The sequence below is a fragment of the Schistocerca gregaria genome, chromosome 1 (assembly GCF_023897955.1).
Source record: "Schistocerca gregaria isolate iqSchGreg1 chromosome 1, iqSchGreg1.2, whole genome shotgun sequence".
NCBI lineage: Eukaryota > Metazoa > Arthropoda > Insecta > Orthoptera > Acrididae > Schistocerca > Schistocerca gregaria.
This window is the reverse complement of record NC_064920.1, coordinates 153,050,146-153,064,223: the sequence shown is the minus strand read 5'-3', so window position 1 is coordinate 153,064,223 and position 14,078 is coordinate 153,050,146.

Below are 14,078 nucleotides of genomic sequence, written 5' to 3'. Positions count from 1 at the left end.
GCATGTCCGCTATACGCCCTCGCTCAAAGTCCGTCAACTGCACATAGGTTCACGTCCACGCTGTCGCGGCATGCTACCAGTGTTAAAGACTGCGATGGAGCTCCGTATGCTACGGCAAACTGGCTGACACTGACGGCGGCGGTGCACAAATGCTGCGCAGCTAGCGCCATTCGACGGCCAACACCGCGGTTCCTTGTGTGTCCGCTGTGCCGTGCGTGTGATCATTGCTTGTACAGCCCTCTCGCAGTGTCCGGAGCAAGTATGGTGGGTCTGACACACCGGTGTCAATGTGTTCTTTTTTCCATTTCCAGGAGTGTATAAAATACACTGCTTTGGTCTAACAATTTTAACACTTTACAGATTTAAAATAATAAAACAGTAACTCTAGAATGTACGAGGAGACTTCAAAAATTAAGTCACCAGACCCAGAAGAAGGCCGTTGCAAGCCGAAACGTTGGTTTTTCTGCAGCAGCAGTTGCTTTATACATTATGACGCAGTACCATAAACAGAAAACTTTTATGTCGACTCACTCTAACGCAACTGTTAGGCACTGTCTGCTGCCGTACGGTAATAGGTGCATCTCAGTGTGGGAGTGGAGAGACGCGGCAATTCGAACCGTATTCCAAAGCTGATTGGTTCAAATGGCTCTGAGCACTATGGGAGAACTTCTGAGGCAATCAGTCCCCTAGAATTTAGAACTACTTAAACCTAACCAACCTAAGGACATCACACACATCCATGCCCGAAGCAGGATTCGAACCTGTGGCCGTAGAGGTTGCACGATTCCAGTCTGTAGCGCCTAGAACCGCTCGGCCACCCCGACCGGCCCAGAGTTGATTCTTGTGGGCAATACGTCTAAATTTCCCACAGATTCGTCATGAAACTCTGGTGCTGTATAGATCAAATGCAATGTCGCGTCCAGCTGTAGTGAAATTGTGCCGACAAACTGACGAATTCTCGCAGATGTGGGTGGTGTTTGTCGGGAAGAAAGGCCGCCTACATTGACGATAAGAGACCACGTCCAGGCAGTCGAGGAACCAATTAGCAGAAATCGCGCATTTTCCGGTAATGGGGACGTTTAGCGGTTCTCTAGTGACTCCGTGACGAAGTAGCGGATTTCTACCGTCGAGGAATTGAACGACTGGCAGAACGTTGCGACCCTTGTTTACAGAGAGTTACTTGGTTCTTAATCCTTAGTGCAGATATTATTATAATAAATGTGATAAAATTATGTGACTTCTCATGGTGTTACTGTGTCGAGAAAACAACATTTGCAGTTAACAGAGGCCGTTTCGAACTGTTCCTTGTAGGCCTTTTTCGCGGATTAATACTGTTCACGTTTGCTTTAGTGGAGTCTCAAACAAAATAGTTAAATCATCGAGATCGTAAAGAATCTAGAGGACACTCTCTTGTGGACAGGGGTGAACTAGGGTCCTTCATGATTCAGTAAACGAGGACAAAAAGCGAGGTCGGGCGAGCGTAGCCTAACTGGATAGGCAGCCCACACCACTTATTGTGACGGATCATCACCGGATCCCAGGTAATGTAAAAAGGGTTAATGGTATCTTTATCCGTGCGGATTTATAACTAGAACATTTAAAAAGTGTGTCTGGAATAATGAAGCATGAGTAAGTGCAGTAAGAAGCACGACTGAAATCAAAGTGCGTATATTCAAGAAACGGGGCTACGTCTGGAATAAATTTATATTGGTTGTAGACGAAAACTGCAAGTAATTGGGTACATGAAGTACTAAACTGTCTGACATTTTGGTGTTTCAAGTCGGGAACAACTCATTTAGAGAAATATAGTTGTAAGGAATAACAGACTGACAATAGTATTACAGTATATCTATATATATGAATGTTTGTGGCCGGCCGTTGTGGCGGTGCGGTTCTAGGCGCTTCAGTCTGGAACCGCGTGACCGCTACGTTCGCAGGTTCGAATCCTGCTTCGGGCATGGATGTGTGTGATGCCTTATGTTAGTTAGGTTTAAGTAGTTCTGAGGTCTAGGGGACTGACGACCTCAGATGTTAACTCCCATAGTGCTCAGAGCCATTTGAACCATTTTTTAATGTTTGTGTGTGTGCTTGTATGTATGTGTGTGTGTGTGTGTGTGTGTGTGTGTGTGTGTGTGTTTGTGTGTGTGTGTGTGTGTGTTCACTTATCACGGCATAATTATATATTTTTATTTTTATGATTTTGGATGGGGTGGCTTTAAATATTGTGGGCTAGCATGAGACTTTTAATTAACTTATACCGCGATAACATTCTTACGGACATCGGCTGCCCCGAAGTACGTACGATATAATATTTTTTAAAGACAACGCGCGACTCACCGCCTTCTAATAAATAGTTTGCGTGAGCGCTGCTGTTTAGAAAATAGAAAATATACGTATTCTTACGCAAAATGTAATTAGTGATACGGATCTCAGGGGCTACTGGTTATTAATGCACCAAATTACATAATGATTAACTGAGATATTGCGGAACTTATTGCATAAAGATATTTTCAATATTTCTTGTTCATTATTTGTAAGGGAAAAGTGGAGAGAATCTGATCTGCCGTTAGGTGGTCAAAATGAAACATGTTGATGAACTCATTCATTGCTGTGGATTTTAGTACATGAAATTTATTACTACGCTTTTTAACTTTGAAATTAATGAAAGATGAAAATTGAGAAGTCTCTCGCATTTACAATTAATATTATGACATGAAATTTTAATTAAATAATACAGTCAGCGTAATGGCCGACTAAATCCTGCTAGGAAAGATGAGCTCCCCGCACTACGAATTTCTGTAAAAACTTGGTTAACGAGAATTAATGGTTGCGACCATGAGAGGTGACCACTACGTCAATAATACAGATATTCTAATAACTGTTTCTATTATATTTTGCAAAAATACAGAAAAACTTACATTAATTATTATCCAGCACTACAATGGCGGCCTACCTGTAGCCGAAACATAAACGGGAGCGCTTTCAATAAAGCATTATCTCTGATCTTCATGGCCTATGTTACACAGAGATTATACAAAAAACTGTGTTTTGTTAATTACATCGATATTTGTGTTTTTATAATAATAATTTTCAATCTTTACTGCTTGTTATACACCGCGCATACGTACTTAGTCTTTAGATAATTTGTAATTCATAAGTTGCACAACAAAAACTTCCTTTCCCTATCTCCAAATGTCCATTTATAGGAAGGGAGGAGGGAATATTAAGAGTTTAACGTCCCACCGATAGCGTGGTCATTACAGGAAGAGGGCAAGGTCTGATTACGAGAGCCGCGGTGGTCTCGCGGTTCTAGGCGCGCAGTCCGGAACCGTGCGACTGCTACGGTCGCAGGTTCTAATTCTGCCTCGGGCATGGATGTGTGTGATGTCCTTAGGTTAGTTAGATTTAAGTAGTTCTAAGTTCTAGGTGACTGATGACCACAGCAGTTGAGTCCCATAGTGCTCAGAGCCATTTGAACCATTTTTTTTTTTTTTTTTACGAGAGGATGTGGAAGGAAATCGACTGTGCTCTTTTCAAACGAACCAAACCTACATTTACGTCGAGGAATTTATGGAAGTCACAGAAAACATAAATCTGGAAGGTTTTGAGCCGTCGTACCCCGAATGTGAGAACAGTGTTGTAACCATTGCACCACTTCGCTCGGCTCCCACACCGACACAACTACTCGACGTGTATCGGTACTAACAGCGAACTGATGGGGCAGTCCACATACGCAGAGGTGTGTTGGTGCATGTTAGAATACGGTCCAGCGAGTAAGTGTGCATACGTTTTTAGAAGTTCTAATGGTGACTGTGTGTTGAAAATGGCTCGTAGAATACATATTGTTGATGTTATGAGGGATAGAATACAGGGGCGACTGTAGGCTTGCCAAGCATAGCAGGTCGTAGCACGGGCCCTCCGTGTGCCACAAAGTGTGATCTCAAGATCATGTCAACGATTCCAGCAGACAGGAAACGTGTCCAGGCGCTACAGTACGGGACGTCCACAGTGTACAACACCACAAGAAGACCGATATCTCACCATCAGTGCCCGCAGACGGCCACGGAGTACTGCAGGCAGCCTTGCTCGGGACCTTACCGCAGCCACTGGAACAGTTGTCTCCAGACACACAGTCTACAGACGACTGAACAGACATGGTTTATTCGCCCGGAGACCTGCAAGGTGCGTTCCACCGACCCCTGGTCGCAGGAGAGTCTTTAAAGCCTGAAGAACACAGTACATGGTCACTGGAGCAGTGGCCGAGGTTATGCTCACGGACGAGTCCAGGTACAGTCTGAACAGTGATTCTCGCCGGGTTTTCATCTGACGTGAACCAGGAACCAGATACCATTCCTTTAACGTACTTGAAAGGGGCCTGTATGTAGGTCGTGGTTTCATGGTGTGGAGTGGGATTGTGATTGCTGCACGTACACCGCTGTATGTCTTTGGACAGAAACTGTAGCAGGTCAGGCGTATCGGGACGTCATTTTGCACCAGTATGTCAACCTTTTGAGAGGTGCAGTCGGTTCCACCTTCCTCCTGATGGATGATAACGCACGGCAACACTGAGCTGCCATAGTTGAGGAATACCTTGACACAGAAGATATCAGGCGAATGGAGTGGCCTGCCTGTTCTTGAGACCTAAACCCCATCGAGCACGTCTGGGATGCTCTCTGTCGACGTATCGCTTCACGTCTTCACACCCCTAGGACACTACAGGAGCTCCGACAGGCAGTGGTGCACGAATGGAAGCTATACCCCAGCAGCTGCTCGACCACCTGATCCAGAGCATGCCAACCCGTTATGCGGCCTATGTACGTGTGCATAGTGATCATGTTCCATATTGATGTCGGGGTACATGTGCAGGAAACAGTGGCGTTTTGTAGCACACGTGTTTCGGGACTGTTTTCTCAACTTATGACCAGTGCCATGGACTTACACATCTGCGTCGTGAGTGTTTCCTATGTGCCTGTGCTATTAGTCCCAGTTTTGTGTAGTGCCACGTTGTGTGGCACCACATTGTGCAACTATCCTTAAATTATGAGCATTTGTGTATATTCTGCCGGTTACACCGATTATTGACGTACCAGCATTTCAAATTTGCAATGGATTATATCGTACTTAGTTAACCTGTTATCCTGCAATCTTAATCACTTAAATATGTTACCTAGACAAACGTATTCCCGAAATTTCATTACTCTACGTTTATCATTTTTTGGAGTTGCCATTGCTTTTTCCGTCAGTGTAGTATTAAAGCAAAGTGTGTTGTAATGTGTGCTAAGGATGTGTGAGCTTTTAATACAGTTTTTGTGGAAGTTTCTGAAGAATTAGGGCAAGATTCAGTAGACCTAGGCACACATCGCGGAAAAGTCAGCGTTACTCACTTATGTCATATCCCTCTGCTGTATGTAGACATGTCGACGAACAGTCTGCAATCCGAAACACAGTAGCATTCTGTTACTACGGATTGTGGAAGTCATTAATAAGGCATGTCTGGAAACAGCTGAGACATACACTGATTCACATCGTTAGGGGCACTGTTTGGTGGTCACAGAACGCTACGTAAACACTGACTGGTGTTTTGTGAAGAATATTATATTATCAGCTAACTTCCATGCTATTAAGGAGACTGGAGCGAATATTATGAAAGAAGTAAAAGACAAGTTACCTGATTGGAACATTTCGCCGGATATGTTGCACAGCTTTGGTTTTGCCATCGACTAAAGTGAGAATATAATAAAGCTTTGGCAAATCGCGACGGCTTTCTTGTGATGCTAGTTCTATTAATAAAGAACTCAGACACAAATTCAATGAAAATAACTTCTTGTTAAACGATGCCCCGAAGATTGCAACAATAACAAATGCTGCAAAATGCATTGCAGAGTACGTAAAAAAAATGATCTCTGATCATATTTGAAGTCATCTTTAAATGAAGAAGTCATCACGCTCTGGAATAGATTTTATACATCGCTAGGATAATAAAGTCACTGAGAGGAATTTCGCTTACAGCTCGCAGCAATATGACACTGTTTGCAAGGAGATCTGTTGATTTCCTGAAAACATATAAAGAGCCCTTAGAGGAACAACAAAGCGAAAAGGACCACAGAACATTTAATTGTAATCTGAGTTCCCAAGTTGCAACAAATCTCTGTGTCAATGACAATGCCCATGATGAGAGTTTAATTACTGCAGTTACTAGCACGGTTTCGTAGTGATATGGTGAAAAGATACATCTATAATTAACTAGCGTAACTGATGCTTGTTTTGTAGCAAGAGGTAAAAAGGTTTCAAAATTAAGCCTTGGCCTTTTGTAAGTTGTAGTACTTCTCTTTATTTAACACCGAGCCTACATGTGCAGAAAGAGATATCGTATGCGTTAGTGAAAGGATACCAAATCTTTTGCATTATGAGAAGATCTATAGACACTGACGGACAAACATGATGTCTATTTGAATTTCGCACCAGTGGCATAAGAGTGGCCCTAGTGACTCCACTATGACGATGCAAATCATATTTGCTTCAAATACACGCTATAACGGTCGTGAGCATTAGTTACAGATCGTTAGTTATCTTTGAGATTGGGCGTGGTAACTTCATGTTACGAACCTTTTTAAGACAACAAAGACGCCATTAACACCTCACAGAGTTTGAACGAGGTAGTGTAATAAGGCTATGAGAAGCCGAATGTTCCTTGTGCTATACTTCAGGAAGACTTGGCAGAAATGTAACCACTATACATGATTTATGGCAACGTGTTCACAACAATGTACAGCCGCAAGAAGATCGGACTCCGGACGTTCACATTGCACTTCCGAAAGAGAAAACCATGCTGTTCGGTGTATGGCTCTGGAGCATCGTATGTCATGTGCAGCAGCGATTTAAGCAACATATGGCACTACAGGGACAACGAACTGCTACAAATCGGTTAATTCAAGAGGAGCTCCGAGCCAGACGACTTGTGGTGTCCATTCCACTGATCCCAGTCCACCGCCATTTGCGACTCCATTGGAGACAAGAAAGAGCTCATTGGGAGGGGGGCAGGGGGGGGGGAGGTCCATTGCATTTTCTGATGAAAACTGATTCTGCCCCGGAGCCAGTGATGCCTGTGTGTTGGTTAAAAGGAGTCTATGGTTCAAATGGTTCTGAGCACTATAGGACAGTCTGAAAATGGTGCAAGTGGCTGTAAGCACTATGGGACTTAACATCTGAGGTCATCAGTCCTCCAGAACTTAGAACTACTTAAACCTAACATCACACACATCCATGCCCGAGGCAGGATTCGAACCTGCGACCGTAGCGGCATCATGGGATGACAACTCAAGCATTGTTTATAACCTGAATTAAATGCGCCAGTATTGAAAGTGCAACAGGCATAGGACTCCATCCTGCAAACTGAAATCCGACACCTGTATGACACAATGCATGTATGTTTGGATGCTTTCATTCAACATTCTGGAGGTTACAGTGGCTATTAACGTACGAAGCATTTCACATTTGCAATAGCTTATCTTGAACTTACATTAATCTTTGTTCTTGCAATCACTTATAATATGTCACCTAGACAAATCTAATCCCGAAATTACATTACTTTACATTAATTATTTTTTCGTGATGAAATTTTTTTCCATCAGTGTATTAAGATGCATCCCGATGACACTGTGGTGGAGAAAACTTGAAAAGGTTCTGCTAGGGCTGGCTGCAGTTGTGAGAACCGTTTTTGGTTTATCAGGTGCAAGTATGCCCACTGCTCGGTGCTTCAGTAAAGTTGCAGTGTTTTAAAAAGAATTGCTGCAGCCAGTTAAACTTAGACAGTGTCAGTAATCCACTGCTTGTCACCGGTAACTATAAATATTCTGCTGTTGAAATAAAGTTAGAACTGTGAAAAATAGTAGCAGTAAATATACAGGACGGTTCACAATTCCTGTTACATGGTTCTAGGTGTGGTATCATCCAGAGATTGTAGTGGCACACCAAAGTCGGCGACGTACATCGACATCAATGACATTAAAGAGATCTTGCTGCAATCTACAACCATGAATGGGAGAGACTAAAGAAGACACACCCTCTCGCTTGGCACAGCAGTGCCCTCACACAGAGGTCAATATAGAGCTGAGCTTGGAAGTGCTCTCCTCTGTGACATCAGCTAAAGCAGTCACTATCATCGAGTAGAACTAAAAAGTTGTTACAGTCTCAGATGGAAATTAAATTTACTTTTGCAAATGGCGGACATTGTACTTCAAGAAAAGAGATTGCTAGTTAGTGCATCAAATGACGCTTTAATAGTAAATGACAGCTGTAAATTATCATGCACTCCTGTGGCAATGGATTATATCAATTTAAGTAAATTTTTATCATTCATTATTAAATGATGGTTAAAAAATGTTTACTTAAGTGATTTACTTAATTTAAGTCACAAAATGAGGTAATATTTCATAAAATGTAGTTCGATGACCCCTCTCCCAGACAAATCAAAGAATCCACAATTACTGCCAGACAGTTGTAGTTTCGTGTAACAGTAGGGGCTGTTGAGAGGATATCTGGTAACTATATGTAGACAACAGAGACGATGAGCTCTGACCTGTGTCCTCTACAGGAGACTGTGGCGTGGAGAATTTTTCAATAATTCCTCGTTGGGTTCCCTTCTATGTGACAAGAGACGTCTTCTTCCTCCTCAAGTGACCACCATCTCTACGAAGTACACAGTCAACCATCCTACTTGTGAATGTTCCCAGTACCGTGTGTGTAGTATGAAGCAGGATATCCGAAAGTAGTATGACCTCGAAATATATGTTTCACCGAATGTTACATTTCCAGACATCGTCTCCTTGTCAAAACTTTATCTACTAATTGTGCGACTGGGATAGTTCTGCGACAAAGATGGCATTGTTATCCTCATGTAAAAAAAAAACTGGCCATTTGCCCTAGTGTCCTTATGTAGGCAAACTGCTCACTTTAGGTCTTAGTTTTGTTTATTTACTTCCTAATTAATTACCTATAACTGTTATATTAATTATCATAATTAATTGTCCCAGATGACCTTCGAGTAGTGCACTTGTGCTCTTGTCTACACAGGTGTAGCCTAGTCTGATAACCATCATTTTAATGATCGTAATTTATGACCCAAGTTATGTTTAATCTTATTTACCATAATTTATTATCCAAAATGTTAGCCTCGCCTCCCCCATTCATGTAGTACATTCTTATTGGTCCCCTACCATCAGCTTCCCATCAACACCACCATTCTTTGAGTACCCGGCAACCTTGGAGAGCCCTAGCATTGATGCTCTATGCATTAGTTGATCACTTTGAAGTGTCAGCAGCAGCAGCAGCAGCAGGAATCAGCCATTGCAGCCAGGGAGAATAAAGAGAAGAAGACTGTCAAATCTGAATGTAAGTATTACTCTTTGCATCTCTCTCTCTCTCATTCCTCATTATTGTTATTTTTTTCCCTTATGATGATGACACAATCAACCAGCTATATTTATGGGAGCCAATAGACTCTCCACATCACCTATCTGAGTATTCAGATTTCCACCACCTGATTCTTCTTTGTCCAGTTTTCAGCCTCCGTCACAACAGCAGCAGCAATGGACCAGCAATACATAACAGCAGGACATAATAGAAATGTCCTTCCACAACTATGTTTCCTTTATCACCAATGTCAGCACCATCTGTCATATAGTTACAGTTACACCTATTAACGTAGTGAAATTCATAGTAACATAAAGTCTAAATGTGATTGCGAGTGTGTGATTGTAAGCATATCCTCTAGTGAAGAACCTGACATAGTGGTAGTATTTTAAAGTCCTCAGTTTAGCAGCATGAAGATTGTGCTTTCATCATGTGACAGGTGGCAGGTATGTGAGAATTTTTCGAAGGTTACCTAACTAATCATTGATCAACGAACAAGTGGATCCTGTGTTACTAAACTGTGAGACAATATGTCTCGGGGACTATTGAAAAACAATTAAGATGTTTGACAACAAGAACAGTGTATAGTGCATTTATTGTTGGGAATCGATATTCAGTACTACCTCTGCCATCTAGTGTGCTGTTAATTACCGTCTTAGGTGGTGGGAATATGTTTATGCATTTTTTGGGAATGTATAGGATGCTATTGCAAAGCTCACTCATGGGGATGCTTCAGAGGACATTTTCAATAATAATTTTGATGTGTTGTGATATAAACTTTTTTCTTTTTGTACAGATATATACAAGATTGACTAATATACACATACATTTTTGTTTCTTAAATACTTTGATAGTTATTGTTGTAGTAATAATGACTACATACTATGAAATAATGACTAGAAACGTTTTTGAATTGCATTATTTAAAAGAAAATGTTGTAATTCTTTGATGTTTGACATAGAGATGTTTTTACGTGGGTGACAGATCAAGTATAGAGAGACACAAGTACACACACACACACACACACACACACACACACACACACACACTCTTTGACGAGTTTCGTTCTTTGTAGTTTTTTCGTTTGATGCTTATTTCGTGAGATATTTGGCCTGGTCACTATCAATGGACCACCCTGTATATACACATATGTACACACACCACCAGATGTATACACAGTTCACAAAATATATACAAATTACATTCACACATGTTATGCAGTCAGGCCATATGCACACACACATATGAACACGTAACTGTCTACACTATGAAAAGCATTTCAAAAAGCTATTTTACATACACTAGCAGAAACATACATACATCGACACAAGTGAACCATTTGTCATCATGACATGTCAGGCCAATTTTGAGTTGTGATATAGTGTGTACCTTACAGTCTTGTGATCGAATACTTACTTGGCACAACTTATATGGAGAGGCATGTGCACCACCACTCAGCCGTTACAAGTAATCACCAATCGTGAGAGTCATTGAGGCGAAATGGTGCACTCTCTTTTCCCACCTTTGCACAGTACCTGTTTGTGTAAGGTATGCATACATTTTCGATCTAAGACCCACAAGCTCCACAGTCTATAACTATCTCGCCTCATATTTCATCAGAGTGATTACTTTCATGTTTTCAGGTGTAATGTCATAAAGATTTTTATCCACATATCCAGATGTGTCAAATGCATCAGGGTGACACGTTTTTATTTCATATGGAATGCAGCCTTTCACCAAGTAGATGAAACTACCTGTATCTACACTCCTGGAAATGGAAAAAAGAACACATTGACACCGGTGTGTCAGACCCACCATACTTGCTCCAGACACTGCGAGAGGGCTGTACAAGCAATGATCACACGCACGGCACAGCAGACACACCAGGAACCGCGGTGTTGGCCGTCGAATGGCGCTAGCTGCGCAGCATTTGTGCACCGCCGCCGTCAGTGTCAGCCAGTTTGCCGTGGCATACGGAGCTCCATTGCAGTCTTTAACACTGGTAGCATGCCGCGACAGCGTGGACGTGAACCGTATGTGCAGTTGACGGACTTTGAGCGAGGGCGTATAGTGGGCATGCGGGAGGCCGGGTGGACGTACCGCCGAATTGCTCAACACGTGGGGCGTGAGGTCTCCACAGTACATCGATGTTGTCGCCAGTGGTCGGCGGCAGGTGCACGTGCCCGTCGACCTGGGACCGGACCGCAGCGACGCACGGATGCACGCCAAGACCGTAGGATCCTACGCAGTGCCGTAGGGGACCGCACCGCCACTTCCCAGCAAATTAGGGACACTGTTGCTCCTGGGGTATCGGCGAGGACCATTCGCAACCGTCGCCATGAAGCTGGGCTACGGTCCCGCACACCGTTAGGCCGTCTTCCGCTCACACCCCAACATCGTGCAGCGCACCTCCAGTGGTGTCGCGACAGGCGTGAATGGAGGGACGAATGGAGACGTGTCGTCTTCAGCGATGAGTGTCGCTTCTGCCTTGGTGCCAATGATGGTCGTATGCGTGTTTGGCGCCGTGCAGGTGAGCGCCACAATCAGGACTGCATCCGACCGAGGCACACAGGGCCAACACCCGGCATCTTGGTGTGGGGAGTGATCACCTACACTGGCCGTACACCTCTGGTGATCGTCGAGGGGACACTGAATAGTGCACGGTAAATCCAAACCGTCATCGAACCCATCGTTCTACCATTCCTAGACCAGCAAGGGAACTTGCTGTTCCAACAGGACAGTGCACGTCCGCATGTATCCCGTGCCACCCAACGTGCTCTAGAAGGTGTAAGTCAACTACCCTGGCCAGCAAGATCTCCGGATCTGTCCCCCATTGAGCATGTTTGGGACTTGATGAAGCGTCGTCTCACGCGGTCTGCACGTCCAGCACGAACGCTGGACAACTGAGGTGCCAGGTGGAAATGGCATGCAAGCCGTTCCACAGGACTACATCCAGCATCTCTACGATCGTCTCCATGGGAGAATAGCAGCCTGCATTGCTGTGAAAGGTGGATATACACTGTACTAGTGCCGACATTGTGCATGCTCTGTTGCCTGTGTCTATGTGCCTGTGGTTCTGTCAGTGTGATCATGTGATGTATCTGACCCCAGGAATGTGTCAATAAAGTTTCCCCTTCCTGGGACAATGAATTCACGGTGTTCTTATTTCAATTTCCATGAGTGTATGTAAACTAAGTTTGGATCAAAATGGTTCAAATGGCTCTGAGCACTATGGGACTTAACTTCTTAGGTCATCAGTCCCCTAGAACTTAGAACTACTTAAACCTAACTAACCTAAGGACATCACACACATCCATGCCCGAGGCAGGATTCGAACCTGCGACAGCAGCGGTCGCGCGGCTCCAGACTGTAGCGCCTAGAACCACTCGGCCACTCCGGCCGGCTAAGTTTGGATCATCAGAGTTAGGTTTCACATATTTAGTGAAATCTATCCATGTGGAGTGTGGAAAGGCCTAGTATATAGAAACCAACATCAAAAGGTTTCATAAAGTCTACCAAAGCCCTTGCCACCTCAAGAGTCACTAATCCGTGATTGAAGACTGAGGTCCGTTCAAAATTTGGTCTGCTGGTATAATCCTCTGCGCCATAACGCCCCTCCCAGTAGTAAACTATGTGAATTTCGTTGTGGTTTGTCAAATTCTCCATCATTTTTCCGAAAATATCATTATCCATTACTTTAAGAACTCTTATTCAAAGACACGTATCGTGAGAGGCCTCTGTTCGCTATTAACACCAATAAACTCTTTCAGCCAGCGCGATTGCTTGAAGGAGATAGTACAGGTGACTAATCAATTCCATTCTCATCTGAGGCACTGCTGGAAGTTTCTATAGTGCATAATGTATCTCTGTTTAACCCTTCCTCCACCCCAACCCCCCCCCCCCCCCCACTGTAGTCATCAGCTTGGAAACAGTATGGTCACATTGGAGTAAGCAGTCTGGACATAGCGGCAAATATTTAGAGTCATGCAAACTATTAGCATATCCCAGGTCTGCCTCCATGACATATCCTTAGCCAGAATGCCACATCCAATGAATTTTCTAATCTGGCCATTTCCTCATCGGACAGACATCGGAACCCTCCAGCGGAAAGAGATTCTTGAAGGGCGTGCTTGTATAAGATGTTAACGTCAAGGTACATGATGTAACTCAAATCGCTAGACGTTTTGAACTGTCCAACAATCCGTGGGTTGTTTTCCTTGGTGTGTCTGTGGTCATAATGGCAAAGTCTCATATGAATCCTGTGTTCGAAAAAGAGTAGCATGTCGATTCAGTCAATACAAACAGGTGTCTCTTCTAACATTACATCCCAAGAACGCGCTGGTGCAGTGTAATAGAATGCAGCATCCAGCGTATATGTGGTCTTGCATACGTTCTGGAATTAGTCGAAAATATCCGCAATGAAGCCTCATGTGTCCATGTATGTAGTCTGTCCAATATTAGTATAGTATTGACAGTGAAGAGAGAGTGAAAGGGAGGGGAGTGGAAGCTCACATGGCAGGCCCTTGCCACTTTCTGCCTATACCACATTACCCGCTGCTCCAGCCAATCCCCGAAGTTGCAAAACATTTAAACTACACCACAACACTTCCTGCTTGCAGTGAGCTTTGAATGCAACCTGCTTTATCTGCTTGATCGTTGCGGCCTGT